General features: G+C 43.0%; 1 long non-coding RNA gene across 1 annotated transcript in view; it reads right to left on the bottom strand.

Annotated features, from left to right (window-relative positions):
• Positions 1-7,810: 7,810 nt before the first annotated feature.
• The window catches only part of LOC102901954, a 43,346-nt gene continuing 33,830 nt past the window's right edge, over positions 7,811-17,326 (bottom strand). Inside the window, exon 8 of the long non-coding RNA XR_006584525.1 lies at positions 7,811-8,004. This is a non-coding gene — a long non-coding RNA (uncharacterized LOC102901954). The remainder of the gene's footprint in view (positions 8,005-17,326) is intronic.

Here is a 17,326-nt window from a genome sequence, read left to right as displayed (position 1 = left end):
CCGCGTGGGGCTCTGTGCTGACAGCTCAGAGCCTGGAGCCTGCTTCAGATTCTGTGTCTCCTTCTCTCTCTGTTCCTCCCCCGCTCACACTCTGTCCTCTCTCTCTCTTTCTCTGTCTCAAAAATAAAAATAAAAAAGATTTAAAAATTTAAAAAAAAAAGGAAAGAATTTTTGTACTTGAGTTCCTGGAACATAATAGATGTTCAGTAAACATTTGTTGTTTGGATTTAATAGATTGCAGGGCACCACTGAATGAGATGAGCTCTTTCATCTCTGCCTACTCTAGAATCTTAAGAATTCTTTACTCTAACTCTGAGGCAATTTTCCAGTTTGAGTTTTACTGTAACCAATCACTTCTACATAATTAAAACCAGTGCTGGTCCACTGCATCAGTTGCCAAATACCGGGAGACTTTTCCATTTCACATACATATAATAGCCCTGCTCACTTAGTATTCACGTCTTCAAAATCTCTTCCTGGAAATAACCTTCCCCTGTTGTAAAAATGAAGAAGGTGGAACTTACACGCCACCCTTTAAAGGTCCTGCGTTACAAATTCATTCAGAAACACAGATTATGTCTGCTTGTAAGGGTGACACCAGGAGATGAATGTGATGCATCTTCAGTAGGAGCTTCAGTAGACTCAGTAGGGATTTCCACGGCTTTCACCCACCCTGCAAAATTTATTACTTTATGCTGTATGATGTTATTAAGTTCTAAAATGTTTACATCACAAATAGAAAATATTGGCTTGTAGGCAAAGGAAGCTCTCGGCGTTCCCTCCTCTACCTCTGAGGTCAATCCCAGGAGGAGAGATGTTTGTATTGATTGGTCCTGTTCCAATCCAATATGCAGGGATATTCTTGGGCCATGCTTTCCACAGTGGGGCACTGGACGTGGAGCTTAAATAAGACTTCTGTCCTTGAGGATGGTTTTCTTCTGGAGGGAGAAAGAAGAGGGAGAGTCCTGACTACTTTGTTTCATTCCCTTCTTTCTTCTTTCCCATTTGTCTGGGTGAGTCGAAAGGGCAGAGCTGAACTGAGTTCAGCTGAGTGCTGGGGCTGACTGACTGCCCAGAGTGGCTCTGCCCTGGGCATCAGTACACCCGCGGGCTCGTGTTCTCTTCTTCTTGGCTCTCGTTCCTGATTTCCATTGGATTGGTCTTGCCTTACCACCAAGTGTGGGCTTGAGGGGGTGACATTCAGGGGGTTAGACAGGAGGGTCAGTTGGGTCATTGGTGTTATTGCCAAGTTCCGGGCCACTTTACTTGGCTCAGCCTTGCCTGCCAGAGTCCAGTGGTATTTGAAGCCAAAGCCCAGGTTTCAAAGCTTTCGTTGTCTCAACACAGTTCATACATATGTAGCTTCTGAAGGGTTAGGGACAACCGCAGAGTTAGGAACTGAAAGGCTCCGATCTTCTCTGCAGGTCATGCGTTTTTCTGCTTTTGCAACAATATATCATAAGAGAAGGATTTTATGTAGAGAACGTGGAGAATGCACATTAATTCAGACAGTCCTGTGTTCGAGTTCATAATACACAGAATTGTTTTGAAATGTAACAGACTACAAATTCAAAGTTAGAAGGCTAGGGGGCACCTGACTGGCTCAGTCAGTAGAGCATGTGACTCCTGACTTCATGGTTGTGGGTTTGAGACCTATGTTGACTGTAGAGATTTTTTTTTTCAAACAGTAGAACAAAAAATAAAGTTAGAAGGCTGGGGTTCAAATCCCACTAAGTATGTGATATTGGCTAAGATATGTAGCCTCTGGTTTCTTGGAAGTGTGTGTGTGTGTGTGCACACATGTGCACGTGTGTGTGCATGAGTGTGTGTGTGTGTGATTGTATACATTTTATCAGAGTTAGGAGTAAACGAGCTATAATATCTATCTTATACAAATAGTAATAGGTACTTGGTGAAAATTTACTGAATTTCTATGGTAGTTCAAACATGTTTTACTGGATTTAAGCTTTTGAAATGATTTCTCCTGAGCATTTTCAAAGACTTACTTGTTAAATTCATAGCATTCTTTTAGCTTCAAATCAAGGGATTAAAAAACTCACATTCCGGGGTGCCTGGGTGGCGCAGTCGGTTAAGCGTCCGACTTCAGCCAGGTCACGATCTCGCGGTCCGTGAGTTCGAGCCCCGCATCAGGCTCTGGGCTGATGGCTCAGAGCCTGGAGCCTGTTTCCGATTCTGTGTCTCCCTCTCTCTCTGCCCCTCCCCAGTTCATGCTCTGTCTCTGTCCCAAAAAATAAAATAAAAAACGTTGAAAAAAAATTAAAAAAAGAAACCTCACATTCCTCAATATGCAGTCTACTATAGGAACCAAAAATTACTTCTTTTATATTCAAAGACTTGTATGGCTATGACATACAACTACTTTAAACTGTGGCTTCTGTCATTTAATTAGTCTCATTTAGTTTATTAGAATATGTTAATGCTAGTTAGGTATACTTTACCTAAAGGGATTAAAAACATGTCACAACAAATATTTTACCCATTTTGTGCTTTCATTCTGCAAATATATATTAGTTATCCTGATCTAGGTTTTTTCTATTATTCTAATTGAGGGAGATTTTGTTACACAGCATCAACTTAGTATGTAATCAATTTTTTTTTTAACAACTTGGCATTTTACTTTGTTCTTGCAATAATGTAATGGCAACATTAAGGGACAGTTAGCCATTTTATCATGGCTCTTGGATGGTTAATGTAAGCTTTTTAAAAGTGTTATATCTGCCCAAAGAAAACTCTAGTAATTGTGAAGCGTGATGTAGTGAAGTTCTGGTGTTTTGTTTTTAACAGCAATTTAATCCCTGCTTCAACTTGGGAAACAGAGAAGGACAGACATGAATGCTTGAGCTTGGAGAAAGATGGCTGTGGTCTTTTGTGGTGACCTATCTTCCTCAAAAAAAAGCTGCACCGGACTCAAGACCCACGAAGTTTTCTTGGGCAGGGCTGCTTCAGTAAGCCTCTATTCGTGTTAGGTAGGGACTTCCAGAGATAAGCAGGTGTCTGTTGAACACAAGTTCTAAGAAAAAATAAAGTGGGTATTTCTTAGGAGAGGTTCATTTGCTGCATTTTTTTTTTTTAAGGTGCATTGTCAGAACTCAAAGAGGAGGACGCTGGTCCCTGACTGCCTCCTAGTGCCACAGGGAGACCAAAGGACTTCGCAGTTCTGACACCTTTTCCCAGTGGATTTCAAATGAAAGGATCAACATGTATGGCAAAGCCTCATTCTGCACTCCTGCACCCCTCCAGCCAGGGTGAAATGGTCCAGCTCACCTGGTCTTGATTCTTTTTTTTTTTTTTTTTTTAATTTTTTTTTTCAACGTTTATTTATTTTTGGGACAGAGAGAGACAGAGCATGAACAGGGGAGGGGCAGAGAGAGAGAGGGAGACACAGAATCGCAAACAGGCTCCAGGCTCTGAGCCATCAGCCCAGAGCCCGATGCAGGGCACGAACCCACGGACCGCGAGATCGTGACCTGGCTGAAGTCGGACGCTCAACCGACTGCGCCACCCAGGCGCCCCTGGTCTTGATTCTTAATAAAACTCACAGTTACTCAGAAAAACCATGAGCCACGCTAAGCACACTATATAGGTGATCTCATTTAATCTTCAAAACACATCTAAGGGGTAGGATTTGCTTATTTTCTTTTAAGTTTATTTATTTACTTGGGGCGGGGAGGGGAAGAGAGAGGGAGCGAGAGAGAATCCCAAGCAGACTCTGCACTTTCAATGCAGAACCCGATGCAAGTATTGAACTCACAAACCATGAGATCACGACCTGAGCTGAAATCTAGAGTTGGACACTTAACTTGACTGAGCCATTCAGGTGCTCTGGTTTTGCTTATTCTTATCTGAATTTCAAGTATGAGAAAACTGAATCTTAGATTTTGTGATTTGCCCAGGGGCACACAGTTACTGAGTGGGAAAAAGACAATAGCCAAATCTGGGCAGCTGACTTTAGAGCCTGAACTCTGACCGGCACACCGCCCAGATCACATCGCCCGGTGATCACCATGTATCCAGACTGTCTTCAACAGTCCTGGCTTCAAGTATTCTGTCCCTTTGGTCCCTGAAGATGTTCTAACTTGTCCACTTGTGTATCCCATTTTCTGGTAATATTTCAAACATAGGTAGCATAGGTAGGTAAGTACCTACTGAATAGATACTTACATTGTTCTTACTAGTCTAAATGCCCTTTTGAAATCAATTCTTGTCTCAACTGTATAAAATATGTATTACTATATCATCTCCATTTTATACAATGGGAAATAGAAGAACAGAGAGGTTAAGTAACTTGACCGAGGTTGAAGAGCGAATAAATGGTAAATGGCAGTGTTGGGATTCAAACCCAGGACACCTGGCTAGTAACCATTATGCCACATTACCCCTACATTCATGGCATTAGTCACTGGGACATGTATCCCATGCTCAGCACTCAATTAAAGGAAATATAGACATGGACTCTGCTCTTCAGTTGCACACAGCTGCTATCATAAATAGCTGCTCAGAGAAGGGTAAAGTTCAAACAGGCCAGACCTGGCTCTGAAGGGGTGGCAGACACTGCTGATTGCCCATCTCATCTTTCGTTTCTTCCTCTTGCTTTCTAACCAGATGCCAGTTTTGTTTAGGACAGCATTGAGCCCATTAAGAGGCGGCCATGCAGTCAGGTTCTACCCAGTGAGATGAGCCCCAGTGGGGCTCCCTGGAAAGCTATTACTTTTCTGATACAAAGACACAGATTCAGCTGACACGGACCTTTGACCCTTTGTCCTTGCCCTTTCTTTCATCCTGGGACCTGGACACAATACCCGGGGTGCAGCAGCCATCTTACAACCATGAAGACCAAAGCCAGATGCTGAGGATGGCGGGCAAGGAAGTTAGAAGCAGCCCAGTCCTTGACGATTTCTTTATGCAGCTGTAGCAGTCCTGGACCGCCTACATCTGGACTTCCTGATGTGTGTAGTGAAGCCTCTGGCACAAACAATGGAACAAAACCCTCACTTCTGCAAAAGCCTTCATGGAGGAGAGTTCGACAGCTTTGAAAGAGAAATATTCAGCTTCGCTGGGGGAAAAGAGAAGTGTCTGAGGTATGGAGTATGTCCTACCCAGTGACAGGGAAGCAAAACCAGGATGGTGGCCTCAGGGGAAGGTGGGGAAGCAGAGGGTCTGGGCAGAGCATAGTTAACACATCTCCGTGGTGTCTAAAGAAGAGTGAGAAAAGTAAGAGAGCGGCATCTGAAACAGCACAGAAGGGGCCAAGGCTCGGTGAGAGATGAATCTTGAGCCACGTCATGGATTTGGAGCTAAGATTTGGACTTTATGAATATGGAGGTTGGAGGCACCGAAGAGCTTTGGGCAAGAATCCAATGTCAACCAGCCACTACATATGGGCGAGTGTTCTGTCTCTGCAACTGTATCTTCACACAGTCCTCACACAGTTTCGACCATTCTAATATGTGTCAGTCACTGTTCTCAGCTAGGTGAGAGGTCAAGATTCTGTAGATAAACTCAGTTTCTGGGCCCCTTAACAAATATTTCAGAGAAGGGCTCCCTTTATCTTGTTTTAAATGATAAAAAGTGAAGTGTTTTGAGAGGGACTGCCTGGACTCAAATTCTGGTGTTGTCTTTTGACATTTCCGTGCCTCAATTTTCTCGGCCACATAGTTTATTTATGAAGGTGAAATGAGACAGCACTGATTCAGTATCCCCTGTCTGATGAATAGCGGTCCTAGCTTTCCATTGTTCAGTCCCCAAATCATGGACTATTCTTGACCCCTCTTCTCTCAGCAGCAAATCCTGTTGGATCTAAGTTGGAAATACATACAGGATCTAATTGCTATGTATCCCTTTCACTGCTATCACCTGGTTGTGGCCACCTTCATTTTTGCAGTGGCTACTGGTGCCCATTTTTCCCAGATGTCCTCTTGAGGACAGATGTGCTCATCCCCACCTGCTGGGACTATTGGTTGTTGAAGGCACACAGGTATTTTCCCCATGGGGACTGCCTTGGTTGAAGAGAATTAGTTCATTCAAAACTTACATCATTTCCCAAGGGCAACCCCACCAAAGATGGGCTGATGCAAAGATACAAAGACCTGGCCACCTTGCCTGAATGGTCTCCATGCTTATACTCTTAACTCTCTGTAGTTCTTCTCCACATAGTAGACACAACAACTCTGTTAAAACGTAAATTCAATCAGGGGGTGACTGGGTGGCTCAGTGGGTTGAGTGTCCAACTCTCAGCTCAGGATAGGATCTTGCACTTCATGAGTTTGAGCTCCGCATTGGGCTCTGCACTGATAGTGGGGAGCCTGCTTGGGATTCTCCCTCTCTCCCTCTCTCTGCCTCTCCCTGCTTGTGCTGTCCCTTTCTCTCTCAAAATAAATAAATAAACACTTCTAAAAAAACCCATAAATTACATCAAGACACTCCATAGCTTCCCCCCACTGCATAAAGGTCAAATTCCCAACAGTGACTGAAAGGCTCCTTCATAATCTGCTTCATCACCTTGTCAACACCTCCTCTGCCTCACCTCCTATGATTCTACCCCTTGTTCACTCTACTCCAGTCACTCTGGCATCCTTGCTGTTCTTGGACATGCCAGGCAAACTCCTGCCCTGGGGCTATTTTTGTTTGTTTGTTTGTCTGTTTGTTTGTTTATTTAAATTTACATCCAAGTTCGTTAGCATATAGTGCAATAATGATTTCAGGAGTAGAATCCAGTGATTCATCCCCTACATATAATACCCAATGCTCATTCCAACAAGGGTCCTCCTTAATGCCCCTTGTCCATTTAGCCCATGCCCTCACCCTCTGCCCCTCTGGCAACCCTCAGTTTGTTCTCTGTATTTATAAGAGTCTCTTATAGTTTGTCCCCCTCCCTGATTTTCTATTACTTTTGCTTCTCTTCCTTTGTGTTCATCCGTTTTCTATCTTAAGTTCCACATATGCGTGAGGTCATATGATATTTGTCCTTCTCTGACTAATTTCGCTTAGTGTAATACCCTCTAGTTCCATCCATGTTGTTGCAAATCTGCCCTGGGGCTTTTATATTGACTCTTTCCTCTGCTTATAGGTTACCTTTCTAGTGGGGTCCCACCCATTTTCTCTCCTTTTTTTAAAGTAGATATGTATGTATGTATGTATGTATGTATTTTAATGTTCATTTATTTTTGAGAGAGAGAGAGAGAGAGAGAGAGAGAGTTGAGGAGAGGCAGAGAGAGAGGGAGACACAGAATCTGAAGCAGGCTCTAGGCCCTGAGCTGTCACCACAGAATCTGACCAGGGGCCGGAACCCATGAACTGTGAGATCATGACCTGAGCTGAAGTCAGATGTTTAACTGACTGAGCCACCCAGGAGCCCCCTGCCCACTTTCTTTAAAATAGCAATTACCACTTGTCCTACTCTGGTACTTCTCATTCCTCTTACTTGCACTGTTTTCTCTCTGGGCCTGTAACTTTCTAATATACTATATAATTAAAAAAAAATTTTTTTTAACGTTTATTTATTTTTGAGACAGAGAGAGACACAGCATGAATGGGGGAGGGGCAGAGAGACAGGGAGACACAGAATCGGAAGCAGGCTCCAGGCTCTGAGCCATCAGCCCAGAGCCCGACACGGGGCTCGAACTCACGAACCGCGAGATTGTGACCTGAGCTGAAGTCGGACGCCCAACCGACTGAGCCACCCAGGCGCCCCAATATACTATATAATTTAATTATTTTGCTATTGTTTTTCTCCTATTAGACCATACCATCTAAAAAAGCAGGTGTTTGGTTTGCCAGGACAGTGTCTGACAATAGTGGTCACTCAATAAATATTTGCTGAATGAATAAATTACTCTATGCATTTATACATAAATGTATTTAGAATGGTGTCTGGCACATCGTAAATGCTCAGTGAGTGTTAGCTAGTGTTTTTGCCAGTAGAGAAGGGCTCATGAGAATCCTGGAGTTTCAGAGGCTGGTTATGCAGAGGTTGATCCTGTGATCCTGCAGGAAGAGGAAGACAAGTAGTATCACACACTGATTAGGACCTTAGTTCCCTTGCTTTTATGGGTGTGAGCCAACCCCTGGGATGAGCTAAATTCCCTTTAGAACAGATTAACAGCACAAGTCTGAGTTTCTCACATGGATCCAGGAAGTGATCAAGGACATGAGAGGAGGGTGTGGGCTGGAGCTCTGTTTGGAACCACAATTTGAGTGCAAGGAACAGAGGTCAGATGTCTGCTCTGGCTCCAGGTGGGGCCTGATCCATCCCGGGGCCTCTCTGGGAAATGGTGAATGTCCAGCGGTTATACTGAGACAGAGTGGCTGGTGGGAGTTTATAGTGATTTTAAACTCTTCAGTTATTGGAAGGACTGCCCTGTTTAGATGGGACTCCTATTAAGGGAGAGCTCAGAGCTCTATCTATTTCCTTGTTCACGAGCCTTATCCTTTTCTGAACTGAGTGTGTGATCAGCCCTGGGTACTTGCCAAATGTGAGATGCCTTCTTTTGGTGGGTTTTGGGGAAAGAGGCTCAGAAATGTACTTTGAAACGAGAAGGAGAAGCGTATGTGCATGTAAATGTGTAAGACATTCTGATTCCTGGGGAAATACACACTTGTCCTTAAAAAATACCTATTGAGGTGCCAAGGTGGTTCAGTTGGTTGAGTGCCCAACTCTTGATTTTGGCTTGAGTTGTGATCCCAGGGTCGTGGGATCAAGTCCTGTGTCGAGATCCACGCTGAGCGTGGCATCTTCTCTCTCCCTCTGCCTCTCTCCACCACTCACATGGTCTCTCTCTCACTCATTTTACTCAATATCAATATAGATTTGTATCTGACCATAGAGCAACATAGCCACTTCTGCCATCTGATAGTTGTGTGAGCACTTTGAAGAAAGAGCTCTTGTATGTGTGAGGTACTTGAAATCGTTCAGTCCTTGACTCCAAAAAGTACAGAATGCCTAAACTGTTAGGAATAGGAGGGGGTTGGTCTTATTTTAAAGATCTTTCAAGACACGCGCTCCGTCTTTTGCTGCTTGTGCAATCCAAAGTTAGACAATAGATTGGAATGTCTTAGTAGTGTTTAAGCCCAGTTCTGTTTTGATCCCTATTAATGTCGGCACCTCATCAGATCTGTTTACAACAACCCTAGAAATTACATACTTGAAGATTATGAAGTAACTCCTGTGATTTTATTCCCCCCTCAAATAAGGTTGATCTCTAATGATTTAATAGTTCTTTTTAAGGAGATGGGTTGGGGGAATTTTCTGAAATCTGTGTGGTTATGTAAATCCTATCAAAGTGCCCTATGACTTCCATGCCTATTGCCATAGCACTTGCCTAATACAAGTAGAATTCCTAACTACTGTGCAATTTAACTATCAAAATAAAACTATTCCAAATAGTGAACAAAATGTGACATAGACAATAAAATGCACACGGAGGATTGCTTTTAGTGCTTGCATACCATACGTCTTTCTTTGTCATACTTCTGTTAATGCATTCTAGTATCTTGAAAACTTTTGATGTAGCATGTGTTGATGCTGCATGTCTTTTCAGTCTTGTCTTGGTACCCAAGAGGGATTGGACCGGATATGCAACCTCAGGCCCCTATCCTTCCTGTATGAATTTCATCTTGGCTTTGGTGGGCCATTTTATAAATCTCATGTTGAGTAACAGCCAGATTTTCTAAGGTGTGATAGTCCTGTCCAGTGTTGCCTGCTCATCTCACCTGCCCCTCAAACCTTACAGTCCAGGACTTCTCCTTTGATATGGACTGATAACTGATATTTCTACTTACCTAGGACCTCATATAAATGATTTTTAAAATTTAATTTCTCCAAAAAATTTAATTTCCTCAAACATCAGGTATTACAAGGTTATTTCCACATTTTCACATACTTTTCCGAGAGGAAAAGTCAGTGAACAAATTACAGCCACGTCCTATCATTTCATGCTTTCTCAATTTCACACCTGAATCTGTGTTAACATACCCATGTGTCAACTTGCACTTATGTTAAAAAAAAAAACAACAAATTGCTTTATTGCTCATTATCGTTTTGAATCCTGTTTCTTGGTATCTAAAGTATCTTAGCCACACCTTTGAGCAACAACCATAGTTGTTTCCAAATATTACACCATTCAAGTCATCCTACTTGGTTGCTCATTGATATTTTCCAGGGAACCTATTTTTATATTTTAGGAATATAACAGGAATCTAGAAGCTAATGACTTACTGCCCATCTAACAACCCCTCAAGAAAACTCTTCCGGCCACGGGCACATTTCCAAGACTCCTAGACCATCGTAGGGAGCTTCTATTTGCTGCTGCTGCTCTATCAGCTATTGTTTTTGAGGTTTCCAGACAAGGCAGAGCCTTTTGGAGAGGTAGTTCAGCCCTGTCCTGATGGGAAACATTACCAAGATCACTTACCAATATGAACACTGATTCTCACTATAAACCAGAGATTTAATTTTTTTTGATTGAGGGATAACGTAACAGTAAGGCGCACAAATCTGGCATAACCTTGACCATTATGCATACCCATGCCCCTGTGTAGCCGCTGCCTAGATCAAGATATAAACTATTTCCAATATCTCAGAAGACTTTCTTGTCTCCTTGGGCCTCTTCCCAGTTAATACCTTACTCCAGGTGACCATGAAACGGACCTCTCTAACCCTGTGATAAAGGGAGCCCTACGGTGTGTGCACTTTTGTGTCTGACTTCTTACTCTTCAGTGTGTCATTGAGAGTCATTCAGGTTTGTACCTATAGCAAGACTGCATTCTTTTCATCGCTAGGTCTTCCTCCACGGGCCAATGTTCCACAGTTTTTGTATCCATTCTACTGCTGATGGACACTTGGACTATTTGCATTTTTAGACTATTGTGAATAAAACTAGTTAGAGAGTTTTACATATAAAAGAACACTTCGCTATATGTGACTTCTGCTATTTGGACAATCCTTTATATGAGGACAGACACAGAGCGGAAAACCGAATAAAAAAGCCTCTGATGATTTTTGTGAGATATTCAGACAGAACCCATCTGCCATCCAAGTTGAGATGAACTGTAAGAGCATAAGCAACAGCGAAAAAAAAAAAAAAAGGATAAATTGGACTTTATCAACTTCATGAACATTTGTGGATCAAAGGGTACTATTAAAGAAAGCAAAAAGACAACTTACTGAATGGGAGAAAATATTTGCAAGTTATTTATCTGATAAGGGATTAATATCCAGAATACACAAGGACTTCTAAAATTCAACAACAAGGGGTGCCTGGGTGGCTCAGTCGGTTAAGCGGCCGACCTCAGCTCGGGTCATGATCTCGCGGTCCGTGAGTTCGAGCCCCGCGTTGGGCTCTGTGCTGACAGCTCAGAGCCTGGAGCCTGTTTCAGATTCTGTGTCTCCCTCTCTCTGACCCTCCCCTGTTCATGCTCTGTCTCTGTCTCAAAAATAAATAAACGTTAAAAAAATTAAAAAAAAAAAAAAGAAAGAAAATTCAACAACAAAAACTCAAGGGCAAAAATAAATAATTCAAAAAATGAATAAAGCACTTCAATAGATACTTCTCCAAAGAAGATATACAAAGGCCCATACGCCCTTTTAAAAGATGTGCAATATCATTAGGGGCTAGGGAGATGAAAATCAAAACCACACTAAGATACCACTTCACAACTACTAGGATGGCTCTAACTTGATTTTACGAAAGAAAGAAGTGGAAGAGAAGTGTTGATGAGGATGAGGAGAGGTTGGAACCCTCAGACAGTGTTGGTGGGAATACGAAATGGTGAAGCTGCTATGGCAAACACTCTGGTAGTTTCTCAAAGGGTCGAGCACAGAACTATCATATGATCCAGCAATTTCACTCCTAGGTACATACCCCAAAGACCTGAAACCTAGGACTCGAACAGATACTTGTGCACCAATGTTCTTAGTGGCACTATTGACAATAGCCAAACACGGAAACAACACAAGTGTCTGTCGAGAGATGAATAGCTGAACAGAATGTGACATATGCATATGATGGAATATTATTCAGCCATAGAAAGGAATATATATGTGTGTGTGTGTGTGTGTGTGTGTGTGTGTGTGTGTGTATGATATATACTACCAAATGGATGAATTTTAAAAACATGCTTGGTGAAATAAGCCAGACATAGAAGGACATCTGTGCGATTCCACTTATGAGTTACCTAGAATAGACAAATCCATAGAGGCAGAGAGTATAATAGAGGTTAGCAGGGGGTGGGGATAGACGGAAAGGGGGAAGTTATTGTTTCATGAGTAGAGTAGGGAGAAGATTAAAAACTTTTGGGTATAGTTGGTGCCGATGGTTATACAACAGTGTAAATAGAGTTAGTAACACTGAGCTGTACATTTACAAATGGTAAACATAATATTATACTGTGTATATTTTATCACAATAAAAAAATCAACCATAGGTGTAAAACAGTAGTTCTTTGGTATTTACTCATTCAACACATGCTTATTGAATATCTGCAGAAAGCAAGGGCACTTATGGAAACGAAGAATCAAGCATAGTATTCATTTTCTATTGCTGTGGTAACAAATTACCACAAATTTATCGGCTTAAAACAACACAAATGTATTACCTTACAGTTCGGTAGATCGGATGTTCAAAATGAGTCTCACTGGGATAAAATCAAGGTATGGCAGGACTGTGTTCCTTCTGAAGGCTCGAGGGGAGAACCTGTTTTCTTTCCTTTTCTGGCTTTTGGGGGCTGCCCCCATTCCTTGGCTCATGGCCGTCTTCCATCTTGAAAGACAAGCAGTTACAACCCTCCTGACTTGCTTCTTTGTAATGTCTCCTCTACCTCCAACCACCCTCCCTTCTTTCACTCATAAGGACCCTTGTGATTACATTTGTCTCACCTGCATGATCCAGGTTAATCTTATCTCTACAGCTGATTAGCAACCTTAGTTCCATCTGCAACTTTAGCTCACTTTCTGTGTGGCCTATCACATTCACAGATTCCAGGGACTGGGACATTGTCATCTTTGGGGAGCCATTATTCCACTTACCATACTTAGCTTCCTGACTTCAAAGATAGGTGGAGAGGGACACCTGGGTGGCTCAGGCAGTTAAGCGGCTGATTTAGCTCAGGCCATGATATTGCGGTTCCTGAGTTCAAGCCCCACATCGGGCTCTGTGCTGACAGCTTGGACCCCAGAGCCTGCTTCAGATCCTGTGTCTCCCCCTCTCTCTCTGCCCCTCTCCTACTCATACTCTGTCCCTGTCTCTTAAGAATAAATAAACATTAAAAAAATAAAAAAAAAAAAAGAGAGGCAGAGAGAAACAACAAAAGTAAATTATGAATGGTGCAGCTGAAACATTCTGAGCTCAGGGTGAGAGTATTCGGGTAGAGAGAATCGAGAAATTCAGAGACTAACAAAACCAGTCAAAAAAATATATACAAGGGTGCCCTCTATGCCAAGAACTTTGGGAGTCTCGATGCTTCATAGTGTAAGTGAACTAGCTCTGTTCCACATCTGATGGTCAGGCAGGATCACAGAAACGCAGTTGATCAGTGCACGTCAGAGGGTGATCCAGAGTGCCTGCCCAGTGGCATGATTCCAGCGGGTCAGCTGGGGACGGGACAGCGATGTTGCTCTGTTTGACGAGGAAGGCTGCCAGGAGCATTAAGTCCCTGCGTGATCTAGAGGTGATCTACACAGCACCTGCTAGCAAACTGGAAACCCAGAGAAGTGTGAATTCTAGCATTAATTAGCGTCAAGAGTGAATGTGAGAGGCCTAGAAATGGCAGCCTGGCCCTGAAATTCTCTTACACATAGTGTGGCTACAATTTGGGCTACGTATTAGTGTTTGCATTTGCACTGCATTATCAAGAAAATGATTGCGCCGGCTTTTTGATCTAAATGGTGCCTGATAAAAAGCAGCGAGACCCACTGTACTTTCCTTTTTTATTACTAAAATTTGTTTTCATGTTTATTTATTTATTTTGAGAGAGAGAGAATCCCAAGCAGGCTCTGCACTGTCAGCACAGAGCCCGATGTGGGCTCGGACTCACAAACTGTGAGATCATGACCTAAGCCAAAACCAAGAGTTCCATGCTTAACTGACTGAGCCCCCAGGCCCTCCTAGACCCACTGTACTTTCTGATGTAAAAAAAGTCAAATAAAAATTTTTTAATGCTTATTATTTTTGAGAGACAGAGAGAGACAGAGTGTGAGTGGGGGAAGGGCAGAGAGAGAGGGAGACAGAATCTGAAGCAGGCTCCAGGCTCCGAGCTGTCAGAAGAGAGCCCGATGCAGGGCTCAAACTCGAACCGTGAGATCATGACCTGAGCCAAAGTTGGACGCTTAACCAACTGAGCCACCCAGGTGCCCCTGATGTAAAAATAAATTTAATGACATCTTTGTACCGTTGGTAGCACCAAAAAGCACTTTAGTCCCACAGGGAGCGGGCTGGGAAACACTGCTCTCCAGGTGTGGGACTGATGAGTTCTTTACATCCAACACACAACAGCATGGAACAGTCTACTACGTGTCTAGGGCGTTCAGCAGTGGCCACTACCATATCCCTCCCCAACCTGTGTGATTTGGTTTTGTCCACCATATTTATCACTGAATAAATGAATCCACTGAAGATATAATATGTGCTCAATAAATGTTTAATAAGTGCAGGAAATAGGAATAAATGACTTCAGGTACTTAAAATTCTTAACTTGGGCCTACACTGTGGTTCTGAGGAATCACACCTCTCTGATCCCATGTATTTCTTTGCAGTGACCTCATTGTGTGCACACATTTTTGCTTGGCCAATTTAACGGGCTTGCTTTCAGCCTATGTGAACTCTAACTAGAAAAATGTATTTAAGGATATTAGAAAAAATGTATTTAAAAATTGTCTTATAAAACAAGAGGTATTTTCATTAGAATTTTTGCCTCGATCGAAGGAAAACGTTGTTGGACCCTTGCTTGGGTTCTGTCTCCAAGGACACATCCAACCACCAGATACAACTGCCTGCTGAGAGCCCAGAGATTGGTGCTCCTTTCTCTCTAGTCTCTCTAGTCAGTGACATCAAGAAATAATAACCTCTTTCAGCTGTGTGACTCAAGGTCTGCAAGGTCCAAAGTATGTCACTGTTTACCCTGAGAGAATGTCCGGGAGAGCTGCTTGTGGGTCTCTAGACTCATCAAAGATGCCGCCCCAGACCCGTAATCCCCTTATAAATGGATATGTGAAGTCCTTAAGATACTAGGTGACCCTATCTTTGTGTAGGCCTTGTATAACCTTTTCTGACTCTCTTTTTTTCTTCTATCTCCTTCCTTCCTTCCCCCCTCCCTCCTTTCCATCCATCCTTCCTTCTTTCCTTCCTCCCTCCCTCCCTCTCTCCCTTCCTTCCTTCCTTCCTTCCTTCCTTCCTTCCTTCCTTCCTTCCTTCCTCATATTTATTAATTCTACAAATATTGTTGAACACCTACAGTGTGCAAGGGGCTGGTTAGGAACTGAGGATTCAGCTGGGACTAAGACCAAGCAGTCCTTGCTTTCGTGGAGTTTCCATACTAATGAGAGGGGGAGATAATGAACAAGAGAACAAATTGATTAGTGAAATATCCTCAGATTATAAGTCTTAGAAAGGCTGTGAATAGGGTGCTGTGAAAAAGAATATCATGGGGAAAGTATGTTCTTTCTTAATGCGCAGAAATCTAGGTGTCTGCATGTGTGTGAACGAATCTTTGGGGGGCAGCTCCAAGGGAGAAAGCTTGGCTCAATCTTTCTGGTAAAAGAGGGAAAAGAAAACCTAAAGTGACGGGGTAACCTATCTTGTGAGGAACTCAGGGAGTAAGGGACGTCCATCTTGCTTATCATAGCATGGCCAATGCATAGCACTGTGCTGGCATACGGAAAAAGCCCCTGAAGTAATTACTGACAGGAAAGTCACCTGATCCTGTAAAGCATACATTTATGGAACCCATTCTTTTTGTTTTTTGTCCCATGTAGAAGAAAATCCAGCAGTCTTGAGTGATAGATAACCTTTCCATACATGGCCAACTTTGGTGGCTCGGGGCAGGACCTCCTGTGAAGGCACTTAGTAAGGGGTGGCAATGAGTTCAGGGATGCAAGGCAAACTTTCTTCATGGCCTCATACAGGAGGTCAGACTGTGGGAGGACACCCCTTGGAGGTATTAAGACATTGGTGCCAACTGATCGGGTATTTGAGAGAGGATTATCTCTTGGGGCCAGATAGCTATTTCCGAGAAGAAAATGAGCACTCTTGACCCACCCCGGAAGGGTTCATTAGGAAAACACAATACCCATTATAGCATTTACCCTCTAGTAATTTATTTCATTGTGCACACATCAGTTTCCTACTCCAATAGACCATAAGCTTCTCTTGCGGCAGCTTTAAAAATCTGATGGGAAGACGGGACTAAATCTTGTCTTGAAGCTGCATTCCCATTAGCTTATGTTTTGCGAATACAGGTTTAGATCCATCAAAACAGCCTTTGCACTTTGTTCATAAGATTTACTATCATCATCCTCATCCTGGTGTTAACTGGGTGGTTTTGGGGTGGCTGCTGAAGATTATGGGCAGGCCAAATGCCTCCACACACACCCCTCCCTAAAGACCCCTCCCCCCAGCCTCTTTCTTGTTGATTATTTTAGGACCCAATGTCCAGCACATAGTAAGCAACTGTGGTATTAAGTATAAAAAACACTAAAATAAAAGAAGTCATAAAAAAAAAAAAAAGGAAGCTTGGAATACAAGTGTCAATCTTATCTCACAACACCTGGACTTTGAATGTGTTTCCCATCATTATTTTTAGCATTTCCAATGGGATATAGAACAAGCTGCAACAGCATAATAATACTTGATTCAAAAAATTCATTCTGGGGCGCCTGGGTGGCTCAAGAGGTTGAGCGCCCGACCCTCGATTTGGGCTCAGGTCAAGATCCCAGGGTTGTGGGATCGAGCCCTGCATGGGGTTCCATAATGACAGCACTCGAAGCCTGCTTGGGGTCATCTCTCTCTCTCCTTCTGTCCCTCTCCCCCGACTCGTGCACCTTCTCTCTCTCTCAAAACAAAAAACAAAAAAAATCATTTTAATGCTTTCCCAAACAAGGTGTACTGGAGACCACAGAGGAGAGAGTACAGAGGCTTATAATCTTAGAATAGTTCATGTAGGGGCTTCTGGGTGGCTCAGCCAGTTAAGTGGCCTGCCTTGGCTCAGGTCATGATTTCGCTGTTCATGACTTCAAGCCCCATGTCGGGCTCTGTGCTGAGAGCTCAGAGCCTGGAGCCTACTTCGGATTCTGTGTCTCCCTCTCTCTGCTCGTCCT

Source organism: Felis catus, chromosome C1 (genome assembly GCF_018350175.1).
Source record: "Felis catus isolate Fca126 chromosome C1, F.catus_Fca126_mat1.0, whole genome shotgun sequence".
In the NCBI taxonomy this organism is placed as follows: Eukaryota; Metazoa; Chordata; class Mammalia; order Carnivora; family Felidae; genus Felis; species Felis catus.
Note: the sequence above shows the minus strand (reverse complement) of the source record. Positions and strands in the feature narration are given on the sequence as shown.